The sequence below is a fragment of the Phoca vitulina genome, unplaced genomic scaffold (assembly GCF_004348235.1).
Source record: "Phoca vitulina isolate PV1807 unplaced genomic scaffold, GSC_HSeal_1.0 scaffold3, whole genome shotgun sequence".
Classification (NCBI taxonomy): domain Eukaryota; kingdom Metazoa; phylum Chordata; class Mammalia; order Carnivora; family Phocidae; genus Phoca; species Phoca vitulina.
Genome location: NW_022589706.1, coordinates 57,795,317 through 57,807,913, shown reverse-complemented (window position 1 = coordinate 57,807,913; position 12,597 = coordinate 57,795,317). Strand labels below are relative to the sequence as shown.

Genomic DNA, 12,597 nt, shown 5'->3' with positions numbered 1-12,597 from the left:
TAGGCTGCTGATTCAATAGATGAGGTTGAACAATTCACTTTAATACAACCAAACACTGTTTAATCTTAAAGCATCCAAAATAGTTTTCATTCTACAAGAGTGATTATAACAGGTTAGAAACTAGTTGTGAATGTGTCTGATCTAAAGGCACCTATTAGAAATCAGTCACTTCCACATGATCTTTGGAGAATCCTCTTTCTCTTAGGCTTAATAAATATTTTATGGGTTCCCAGAGTCAACTGGCCTCATTTCAGTTCTACCCATCTCGGAACTTTTATGTTGATCTTATCTGTCCACCTTATGTGTCTGGCATTTTAGAAGAACCACCCCAATATTGGAGCATTTGAGTGCTTCATGGCCAGCACTGTGTGAGACACTTCAGATGCGTTAATAGAACCTGCATAACATCCCTGAGGAGTAAGAGTGGCCCGTTGCACATAGAAGACACCCAGGTTTAAGAGGATTGGAGCATTTGCCCTCAAGCCCACAGAAACCAGGTCAGCAGTAGCATCTGAATTTGAACACAGCCATGACCATTCCAGCCCATTCCTAGTCTTTCTTGAAATGTAGGGTCTTGCACCCAGGGTAGTTCTTTCAAATGCATATGCCCAGGTCCTGCATTAGACATATTGAACATATTCTTCAGAAGTAAGGTAGACTCTACATGCTGAAGAAGTTCCCTGGTGATTTTGCACCACACAGGTATTTACATGGTTGCTTCTGAATCCAAGAACACAGAATTGCAGTCAGATTCCAATAGCTCATGAAAAGGGTTTCTTTTCTAGCCGTGACCTTTTCACTGCCCTCTACTACCTACACATCAAAACATGCTGAAATTCCAATGCGCACAATTAGAGAAGGTTGAAATTCCCAGTCCGTTATGTGAATTAAGTGTGGAGGAACTCCTTGTTTAATTAAAAGAAAAAAAGCCCCCCCCCCCCAACCCAGCTTGAAAAATGGCATGGAAATTCTGAAATGGAATCTTGGTGAAAATTTTTAGACTGTTTCAGTTATTTAAATAAGCAGTATAATTCAGTTGATAGACTCGGTTGCCCACAACATTCAACAATATTTACATGACCTATGAGAAAAATCTTATAGTAAAAGAAATTAATAGAATCTTTTAAACCAGCACATGCCAGGCAGTGAACAAAGTGCTTTACAGACAACTTATTTCAGTCTTACAATGACCTTAACAAAGTAGATTTTATTATTTCCATTTAAAAATGGAAGAAACTCGATTTCAGAGAAATTATTTGCTTACCATAACTCCGCTACTAAGGACAGCCCAAGGATGTGAACCCACCCATTGTGTCTAAAATGCCCTGTGCTCTCTACCACATCACAATGCTTCACAGGATTCCATGCTAGTGGTTCTCGAAGAGAAGATACTGGATCAGCCACAGCAGCATCACCTGGGAACTTGTTAGAGATGCAAATTCTCAGGTCCCACCCCAGTCTTACTGAGTCAACAGGTCTGGGGCTAAGACTCAGGATCTTTGTTTTAACAAGCCCTCCAGATGATTCTAATGCATGCTCAAGTTTGAGAACCACTCTCTATTTCATTCTCAGCTGCCCAGAAAACCAAAGCAAAATGAGTAAACAAGTCACAGATTCTTTTATGGGAGGTGGAAGAAGAATTTGACGATGAGCTCATTGTTTCAGGAATGTTGGCATTTTTACAGACAGACAAAACTATTTGCGTGGCCTGCTTTGTTGCAGGCTTCCTTCCTTAACATTTAAACTACTAATCAGTGCTTGACTTCATCTGTTTGCACTAACCCTAACTCCCTAACAAAGTGTCATGCTAGTGTGGGACACAAATACTTAGCAAAGTTTTTATTTTTCCAAAAAAATCACGTTTGATCAGATTTCCATCAGCATCCCGTAAACACTTTAAGTTGCTTTCCTTTTTTTCCAAACTTGACCTTCAGATGCCCCCAAAGGAACAATGATCCTGAAACCAGTTGGAAAATAAATTAAAGCAAGCAATCTCTAAATAAAGGGAGTGGGGAAACTAACAGGAGCTCTTGACATTAATCATTGTTGCTACTTGTGACGCCGGGGTGGCTCAGTCGGTTGAGCGTCCGACTATTGGTTTCGGCTCAGGTCATGATCTCAGGGTCATGACAGCAGGCCCTGCATCGGGCTCCCTGCTCAGTGTGGAGTCTGCTTGGGATTCTTTCCCGCTTCCTCTCCCTCTGCCTCTACTCCTCCCCCTGCTCTAAGTAAGTAAGTAAGTAAGTAAGTAAGTAAAATCTTTAAAAAAATTGTTGCTACTTACTGTGTGCCAAGTCTTGTGCTAAGCACGCTTCCTGCATTAGCTCATTCAATCCTCACAAAAGACTTGTAAGGCAGATGTAAAACCTCCTATTTACAGATAATGATAAAACTGATGCTTAAGTAACTTGCCCAAGTTCACACAGCCAGCAAGTGGTCAGTCTCATCAGCCTCTGCTTCTGATTACTAAGCTAGGCTGCATCTCATTTGAACCATCTTCATGTCAATAGTTTTCTCTTTTTTTTTCTTAAAGATTTTATTTATTTGAGAGAGAGAGAGAGACAGAAATAGCGGCAGAGAGCATGGGGGGGGGGAAGGGAGAAGCAGACTCCCCGCTGAGCAGGGAGCCCTGCGTGGGGCTCGCTCCCAGGACCCCGGGATCATGACCCAAGCCGAAGGCAGACGCTAACCGACTGACCCCCCCCAGGCGCCCCTTTCTCTGATCTTCTAAAACTCTCCTTTGGAGATCATCAGAGCACCTGATGCCTTGAAGTCATTGGTGTGGCCAAGTGGGGGCCTGGTAAGCTGTCTGCTGCCACCTCCCCTCCCCTCTCCCCTTCCCCCTGCCGAGAGGCCTGTCTGTCCTTGACCATGAAAGCTGGTTGCACCCATTTTTTTCATGCAAAGTGTACTGGGTTTGCAAGAAGTTAAGCATTCATATTCAGAAGAATGAATGAAAGAGAAAAACACAAGGCGCCAATCCTGTTGACAGGAAGCATATTTAAAGCCCAATGCTTCAGAGCAAGAATAGCTGCTGCTATAGGTACATCTCAAGGGTGAGGTGAAGCCAAATCACTCATCACTTCATAAAGTCCTGCAGAGGCCACAGCCAAAAACTAAGCTTTTAAATCAAAGCCTCATAGAAACTTCCAGGGCTCAGGAACTCTTGAAGAGCTGAGGAGAAATGATCACTCTCTGGTCAACGTCCAAACAGTCTGCTGGGTCTTGAGGGTTTATGATAGAAGGAAAAATGGAGTAGACTAAAAAAATAAATAAAAATAAAGAAATAAAGCAATCATAACTTGGAAGATGTGAGACTTCTCATTCCGTTTTTCTAGTAAAATGTGCTTTTCCAAACCAAAGAAAGCTTACTGTAAAAGGCCCTGAGGTGGAATAGGGTCAGAGGAGGCAAGTGTTAGGGGTTGAATTGTGTCCCTCCAAAAAGATATGTGGCAGGCCAAGCCCACAATGCTGCACACTGTGACCTTCTTTGGATATACATTTATTGAAATGTACTTAGTTAAGCTGAGGTCATACTGGATGGAGTGGGCCCCGAATCCAACATGACAGGTGTCCTCAGGAGACAACCAGCTGAAGACAGAGACACACAGGAGGGGATGTGACCATGAAGGCAGAGATCGGGGCCGTGCAGCTGCGAGCCAGGGAACCCCAAAGATTGCCAGCAAACCACCAGAAGCTGGAAGAGGTGAGGAAGGACTCCCTTACAGGTTTCAGAGGAAGCACGGCCCTCCCACACCTGGCTTTCAGACCTCCAGCCTCCAGAACTGTCAGAGAATACATTTCTCTTGTTTTAAAACACCCAGTTTGTGGAACTCTGTTAAGGCGGCCCCAGGAAACAGCAGGTAAGGTGCTGGAGACAAGGACTGCTAACCACTCTGACCCTCCAGGGCAAACACGAGGGGCCTCAGATTCTCCCATAGGCTGGCAGGGCCCAGTGCAAACAGAAGGCGCCCCATCGCCACGGCCCGCAGGCTTCCCCCCCCCCGGGGGCAGCAAAGGGAAGCAGGGGTGGGGAAAGCAGAGACGGGTAGCCTCCAGTGCCTGACGGCAGTGAGGAAGTGAGTGACTTCATGGCTTCCTTTAAAGTGCTTCCGAGGGGCGCCTGGGTGGCTCAGTTGGTTAAGTGACTGCCTTTGGCTCAGGTCATGATCCCGGAGTCCTGGGATCGAGTCCCGCATCGGGCTCCCGGCTCAGCGGGGAGCCTGCTTCTCCCTCTGACCCTCTCCCCTCTCATGCTGTTTCTCTCTCGCTTGCTCTCTAATAAATAAATAAATAAATAAATAAATAAATAAATAAAAATCTTTAAAAAAAATAAATAAAGTGCTTCCGAGGGGTCCAGAGGCAATGTATGCGTTTCTTCTTGTCTTGCTCGAATGAGAAAAGATCCATACTTGCCTTCCGTTCTTTTTTAAATATGATTTCATCAGGGAGCCTCAGAGCAAGAGCACTGGGATGTGGTAACAGAGGGTGTTGGGCCGGAGTAGGAGCTAAGTGTGATTCAGCAATTAGGGGAGGTAGGGACACACAAGCTATTTGCATTGGGTCTTCCATGAAACACAGATTATAATCAGAAGAAACCCTGGCCTCTCAGAAGCCTGTGTCATGGTCAACCCAGCCAGACCTCTGCCTTCTTTTGGCTCCTGGGCCCCATCCCTGGGGTTTCTATTTGCCACCCCAGCTTGTATTTATTCTCCTTTGTCAGCTCGTCCCCTTTGCCTGACTTCTACAGAACAGGTACTTCTAAAATGGAAAATCTCTTTTCTTTCCCTCTAATCATGCAAACAACTCTCACTTCTGTCAATCCAGCCCAGACTTCTATTCTGAACACTGGTCTTGTATATTCAATGTCTACTTGATGTATCCAAGTGTAGCACATTATCTATTATTTCCTCCCAAGCTGATTTCCTCCCCTATGTAACAATTCCATGATATTTACTTGTGCTTTACCCATATGTGCTCATTTAATCCTCAAAACCCACCCTACAAGGTCGGTACTATCCTGACCCCCACTTTCGGGGGGAGAAGACACAGAGAGGTAAGATGTCTGTCCAAGGTTCCGTGGCTCATCTGCGGCACAGCCAGGAACCGAACCCAGGCGATCCGACGGCTTTCTGAGCTCGTCCCCAGTTTGACCTTCTTCCTCTAAATGGCACCAACCTCCACAAACTGGGAGTCTCGTTTGAGGCGTCTCTCTTTCCCTGCACATTCAATCCATCAGCAATCTCCCCATCCTCTTTGCCCCTGCTGTTGTCCAAGTCACCATCACCACTCCCCTGGACACGGACACCCGCAGCAGTCTCCTTTCCTACCATTGCCAGCCTCCAACCACCTCCCGCGCAGCAGCCAAGGGGTCTACGGCATTGGTCTGCACAGCCCTGGCCCCGCATGGCTTGGCCCAGCCTCCCTCTTTGCCCCCACCTGCAGCTACTCTCCCCTTTGTCCAGCACACTTCAGTTCTCAGCTGATGTATGTTGAATTCTTCCTCATCTTAATGCCTTTGTTCATGCTGTTCCCTCTATCTGGAATGTTCTTCTACCTTCACTCCTCTGCTTAAAGGCCATCTTCTCTGACAGGCCAGCCCTGGCCACTGGACCTGAGCGGGTCCTCTCCTGTTGGTCTTCGTCTCAGCAGCCCTTCCCCACTTAGGGCCCTCAGCACTCGGTCTTATCTCTCACTGTTTATATCTGTGTCTCCCCACCTCCTCCAACATAAAATTCCAGGGGGCAGAGACCTTTTGTTTTACTATGGTATATCCAGCTCCAGCCCAGTACTCAGTCTTCAGCTAGGGCCTTAATAAACAACTGTGAATGAGTTTGCTGGAAGAAAACGGAAGGAAGACGGTGTGGAATTTCTCCAAGGCCTACATAAGACAACTGGCTGCTTGATGAAATTACTCCCTTCAAACATCAGTAGTCCAGAAATCAAAGTGACCATTGTATCCTGGGAGATGTGGACGAGGTTAGAAATATTTCGGTGGCCACTTTCAGCACCACAGGCTATTCCAGGTCTTTCAAAGCTGGTTCCAGAAGCCAGGGTGGAAGACTGGTGAACCAGAGATGTTTCCAGTGATTCCATTATGTCTTTCCTCCTGTCTCTCCAAGCACTCAGGGGTTCTCTGGCAGACGCAGCAAACCTAACTATCTGGATTGGGTCTGAAACACCAGTCCTCCAGAAAGTCTTTATCAACACAAACTTCTTTCTCAGAAGAATTTTCATTATTTGTTTGAAGCAGATTATAAACAATTTATATTTATCTTCTTCTGAGTTATTTAGCACCAGTATCTGAGGATTACATTTTTCCTCCACAATCCAAGTCAGGTTTAGCTTAGCTAAGAGTTCTTGACCAAACTCTCTTCTTGGCCAAGAGCCACAAAGAGCTGAAAACTAGGGTGGCTATACTGGCCACATCCTGTTAGATGAAGTACGTTTCTGACTTCAGCTTCTCGGGGAGACACCTCTGTCAAAGGGACCTGCTCTCTAACTGTGGAAGGTAAAGGGAACCTGGCTCACTGAACTGGGGAGTCGGGCATCATCCACATCTTCTGAAATGGGTACTTGGCTAGAGAATGGAGCTGGTTTGGCAGGATGTTGGGACTACAGTGGTGACACACTCTCCTCCCACGTCACTTCTATGGGATGGAAATCCACCCAGGAGGGACCGAGCCCAGGGACGTTTGCTGTTTGTAATATGACAGAAAGAACACTTCTTGCATCTGTGGCCACGGTCATTAATGCCCACATGACATGATGGCAATATGCATTATTTTATGAGTTTTGTGTAAGTGTGTGTTTGGGAAGTGACAATCCTCACAATAAGCTGCTAAGAATTCTTCCTAATGTAAAGTAAACCTACATAATGGGAACTCCTTGTAGAGTTTATACAAAGGCTACTGGGATTATTAAGATTCTTTGTAGCCCTTGGAGGATCCCAAAAAAAAGACGTGTAATACCTCCCTGATTCTCCTGGTTTCCCTCCTATCACCCCATGGGAGTTTTCTTATTGCTCTTCAAATACACCTTGCCTCAGGCTACGCCTGCTGTTCTCTCTGCCTGGATGCTCTTCCCCAAGATAGACTCCCAGCTCACTCCCTCACTCCATGTTGACTTCTGCTCACATATCTGAGCAGAAAATAACACTCCCCATCACTGTCATTATCTAGCTCTGCTTTTCTCCAGAGTACTTTCAACTGACGTTATATATTATACATTTGTTTATTAGCCATCTTCCTTAATAAAATCAGAGGCATATAAGCTCCACGTTTTTTAAATTTCTCTTTCTCTGTATTTCCAGAGCCCAAAACAGTGTCTGGCACATAGTAGATCTTAGCAAATATTTGTTGAATGACTAAGTGAATAAAAAATGCTTTCTTATTCTGAGTCTTGCTTTCTTTGATAATTCTCAAATGCCACTACCAGACTTTTCAGAGCTCCATGACACACCTCAGAAATCTGAGTAACGCATTCTTCAAACCTTTTGTAAATGCTGTTCAGACGGGGCTGTCACTACCTCTATTTAAACATGTTTCCGAAACCCAGGTGAAGTATTTAATCAAACACAAATGGTTAAAAATAAAAGGAGCAAAGATCTGATCATAGAGGAAGGGACAGACTTGAGGATTTTCTGCCCTTTTGACTTATCCTCTTTTATTTTGTGTAAGACCCCTACATCTGTCTTAATCTTATTGCTCAGTACTCTAAAATACTTGCGTTTTCCAACAGCTCTGCATCCACCAAAACACAGGCATTCAAGAGAATCAAATTATACCTTCTCCCCTTCACATTCCTTGCTCTCAATCTAAAACTTTTTCTTTTCCTCTTTGCCTCTGATTTACCAGGCTTCTTCAGTAGCTACTCATTAGATCTGGCAAATTACACCTTTTAGTATGATTAAATGTGAAAGAGGGGCCCCACGCCTTCAGTGGGTGAGTTGGGGTCAGGAAGTGGCAAAGGATAGCTCTTTAATGCTTGGTCTATTCATTCCCGGGAAGCCTCTCTCTTCTCACTCAGATTAGACAGTTTCTTTCTAGACTCTGTCCTGAAACAAAGCTCTAATGTTTTGATTTGAAATCCAGGTCTTACCTGTTTTTCATTAACTTCCTGCAGAGGGCCATTTCTGCAGCTGCCAGTATTTATCTAAATACCGCTTCGGGAACATGGTTTAAAACACACACCAGACTGGGAGTTGCATCATGTTGAAGAGCACCTAATCAGGCACGATGCCCATTCTCCTCGGGATGTGAAAAGTCTAGCTCAGTGAAAACAATTATAGAGCCAGATCTTCCAGCCCTAAGATGCAGTAGACAAGGAGACCAGAGGAGAAATTTAACACGACCACATGCGTGTAACACAAGTGTTCTTCCCACACGTTTGCATGGTTAGGAAGAGCAAACACACCAGGAAAGAAAGGTCGACGGGATGTTCCACCAAAGCAAGACATATGAACTGGACAGGGCTCTCACCAACTTCTTGTACCCAGGACCAATAGCATCATATGTCCAGGGCTGGTGTCATCCATGGAACAGAAGTGGAAAGGCATTATCTTCCCAAATGCTCTCTTCCATTAGCACATTGCACCTTTCCCGGGAGCCCTACTGCTGATGTCACTACTCTGTGTTACACAGCAGAAATGGGACCATTGTGTCCTCATGGGTCAAACTGCACCAGTCTTGTTTCCAGGAGAGAGAGGAAGGGTCAGGCGGGGAAGGAAAGTTATGCTCTCCTTTTCATCAAGAACACATTTTCAGGGATTAATTTTTCCTATTAGCCAGTTTCCACCCTAGATAAGCTTTCCCCAACCTTTCCACTTTCAAGAATCCCTTTAAGTATTTCTTCTCCACGGACCCCGTGTTTTGAGTGATTCTATCTGCTAATTTGTATTTATTACAAAGCATTACTCATTTTCCCCTGTGTTACTTATTATTTAAGATAGGAACTTCCAAGCAGAGGTTCTGATCAGCACAAGGTAACCAGTGCCTGAGTGTTAATATCATTTTAGTAAAAAAAAATAAAGGAATATGATATTTCGGAAATTCTGTGCAGCCTCAGTGTGAGTTACGTATGTATGGTACGATAAAGAATATCTCTAGTCTTTGTCCTGGGTTCCTGGCAGAGAGCGTAAAAACCATCAGAATTTCCTGATAGGAGTGTCTTTATTATGCTGCCGAGGTGACTCATGGTAGACCTCTGCATAGGTATAAGATGGGGATGATTGGCAGTTTGGGAGGGAAAGGAGACTGGAGATTAAGTTCAGTCCTGTGGCCAGTGACTTAATCAATCACGCCTATGGAATGAAATGCCAGTACAAACTCTGCATAGAGGCTCGGAGGAGCTCCTTGGCTGGTGGACACACGATGTGCAGGGAGGGTGATCCGTCCTGACTCCACGGGGACAGGACCTTTCCAGACCTTGCTCTATGTGTAGGTAGGCTTTATAATAAAACTGTAACTGTAAATACAGCACTTTCAGCGAATTCTGTGAGTTGTTCTAGACAATTACTGAATGCAAGAGGGTCATGGAAATCCCCAACTGTATGGGTTGGAAGAGCAGGTGGCTCTGAGACTTGCAGCTGCCGTTGGAAGTGAGGACCGAGCTCTTAAACCTGTAGAGTTTAACTCCAGGTAGTTCGTGTCAGAATTGTACTGCAGTATACCCACTTGGAGTGGGAACAGAGTATTCTGTGTCTTTAAACATATGGAAATATCCAAATCCACAGAACGTACAACACCAAGAATGAGCTGTAGGGTAAACTGTGGACTCTGGTGAGTATGACGAGTTAGTGCAGGTTCATTATTTGCAAGAAACGTACCACTCTGGTGGGGGATGCTGATAATGGGGGACCCTATGCATGTGTCTACAGAAAATCTCTGTACCTTCGCTTCATTCTGCTATGAACCTAAAACTGCTCTAAAAAAGTACTCCAGGGATGCCTGGGTGGCTCAGTCAGTTAAGTGTCTGCCTTCGGCTCAGGTCATGATCCCAGGGTCCTGGGATCGAGCCCCACATCGGGCTCCCTGCTCAGCGGGGAGCCTGCTTCTCCCTCTCACTTTGCCTGCCACTCCCCCTGCTTGTGCTCTCTCTCTCTCTCAAATAAATAAATAAAATCTTAAAAATAAAATAAAAAAATATTGAAAATAGGAGCGGTCAGAAAGAATCTATTTGGGGAAAACCCATCTGTGTTCAGATGGCTCAGAGACAATCATTCCAATGGGGAGGAGAATGCTATTGATTTGTAATAAAATCGGGCCCAGGAGACAGGCAGAAACTCCTTTACTAAAATAGCTGCAGGGATAATAATTAGCAAGGAATATGTTTTCTAAAAAAAAAAAACATATTGAAATGATAATGACTACAACTAACATTTACTGACTGCTCACTACATGCCAGGCACTGTTAATGCATTTTATATGAACTGGGTTAATTCTCACAAGCACTAAATGATGCTGGTACTGTTGTTCTACCCATTTTACAGGGGAGGTAATGGGGACAGCAGGAGACTAGGTAACTTGCTCCAGGTCATATTCAAGAGCCTGCCTTTTAAACAATTAGAGAGTTATGAAAAGAAGACCTGGGATTGTGGCTGGACTGTCTTCCTTCTGCTCCCAGGAGAGCCCAGTACAGCAGGTACTTGCTGCTTTAATTGTTTACCCTTTTGATGAACTCCTTCCAAAGCTTGCAGGCAACCTATTTATGTGGTTACATTTTTGGAAAACATCTTTTATCCCTTAGTTCCAGAGTGGCTCTCTGTTCCCCCTTCCTCATTTATAAAGTTGAGTTTGGAGTGGGGAAGGGAAAATGTATAGCCAGTTAGGATGTTATAACAGTTCATAATGATTACGGTGATGACGAGTTTAGAAAAATTTTAGGAGGATAAAAGTACTAACTTGAGGATTCAAACAAAAGGTCAAAGGAAGTTAGGAATTGACCAAGGAGCAAAGAGCCCAGAATATTTGCTTGAGAAAGCCAGCTCTGGGGAAGGCACATGTAGGAAAGATATTGTTATGGTATCTTAATAAAAAGTCACGTTCCCGCTCTTCCCGCCTCCGGCTGCCGTAGTGAGAGGGGCCGCCACCACGACCACCCACCTGCACGGATGGCCGTCCGGAACGGCTCCAGTGTCGGGATCCAGAGGAACAAGCAGACATACAGCCCAGTCACCTGAAGGCTCGCAACTCCTTCCGCCACAACCGGCGGATTCAGCGTAAGACTGTGGCCCTGGAGCCCGCGGCCGATGGCAAAGGTGTAGTGGTGGTCAGGTAGCGGAGATCCGGCCACAGAAAACTTGCCACCTCCTACGTACGGACCACCATTCTTGTTAGAATGCCCAGGCCACCCTCAGCAGCATCAGGGGCACGATCCTCGAGAACAAGTACAGCCCAGATCTCCACATGACTGCCATTCACAGAGCCGAGCCTTCCTGCTCAGCCAGGAGCCTCTGATGGAGAAGAGGCCGTGGGCCCGCCCCACCAAGAGCTCCTGAGCACCTGCCCGCCACTTCCAAAGCAGTAAAGATATCAACCATACACACATATCATGTTCCTAAGACATTCTAATTTGTAGTTTGCCCGAGTGTTTGCTATGGATCTAAAGGCAACCTAAAAGGACCCTGGGTCCAAACAGTGCAAAGTGATAAGACATCAGGCCTTTCCATCAGGGGTTAAGTAGGAGAACACAACCCTGAACAGAGATATGCAACATTTCCAAAAAAAGGAAATAGTAATTCAACATAGATTGTTAACTCATCTGAAACAATGGGAGGGTTGCAACATATCTAGAATATAAAGACCTAGGAAACCAGCTATTGTTTCATCTGCAACGGAAATATACTAAAATAGCAACCAAAGTCTTCTCTCTTGATCATATCACTCCAATAAACTCATCATCCTCTAGTAACCACAAACTGATCTACAGTTCTGGAGAAAAGCATGGACTTGATTGCTTATTTGTGTTTAGGTGTGTATGTGCTTTTGTGTGTAAGAGGGAAAAAGAGAAAAGATAAAACTTAGTGATAAGAATATTTACAGAAATCTCAGGGTTTTTTTATTGTGGTAAAAAAAGCATAACATAAAGTTTGCCACATTAACCATTTTTAAGTGTACAACAGTTCAATAGTGGTGAAAATATTCACAGTATTGTGAAACAGATCTCCAGGACTTTTTCATTGTGCAGAACTGAAATTCTATACCCATGAAGCAGCAAATCCCCTTCAGCCCCTGGAAACCACAACTCTGTTTTCAGCCTCTATGAATTTGACTACTTTAGATGCCTCATATAAATGGAATCATAGTATTTTGTCTTTTACTACTGGTTTATTTCACTTAGCATAATGTTCTCACGGTTCATTCATGCTGTAGCATGTATCAGAATTCTCTTCCCTTTTAAGGTTGAATAATACTCCATTGTATGTCTTTACAGGAGCCCCGCCCACATCCACTGGGGATGCATGCCAAGACCCCCACTGAAACTGCAGATAGTACTGAATCCTATATACACTGTTTTTTTTTTTTCCTAAACATGCATAGCTACGATAAAGTTTAATTCATAAACTAGGCACAGTAAGAGACTAACAACTTTGAAGGT

General features: G+C 44.6%; 1 protein-coding gene and 1 pseudogene across 2 annotated transcripts in view; one reads left to right on the top strand and one right to left on the bottom strand.

Moving 5' to 3' along the window:
• ANXA3 (annexin A3) overlaps nucleotides 1–12,597 on the bottom strand; it is a 51,380-nt gene that overhangs the window by 33,675 nt on the left and 5,108 nt on the right. The gene's annotated exons all lie outside the window — the stretch shown is intronic.
• On the top strand, nucleotides 10,266–11,908 carry LOC116630071 (annotated as a pseudogene).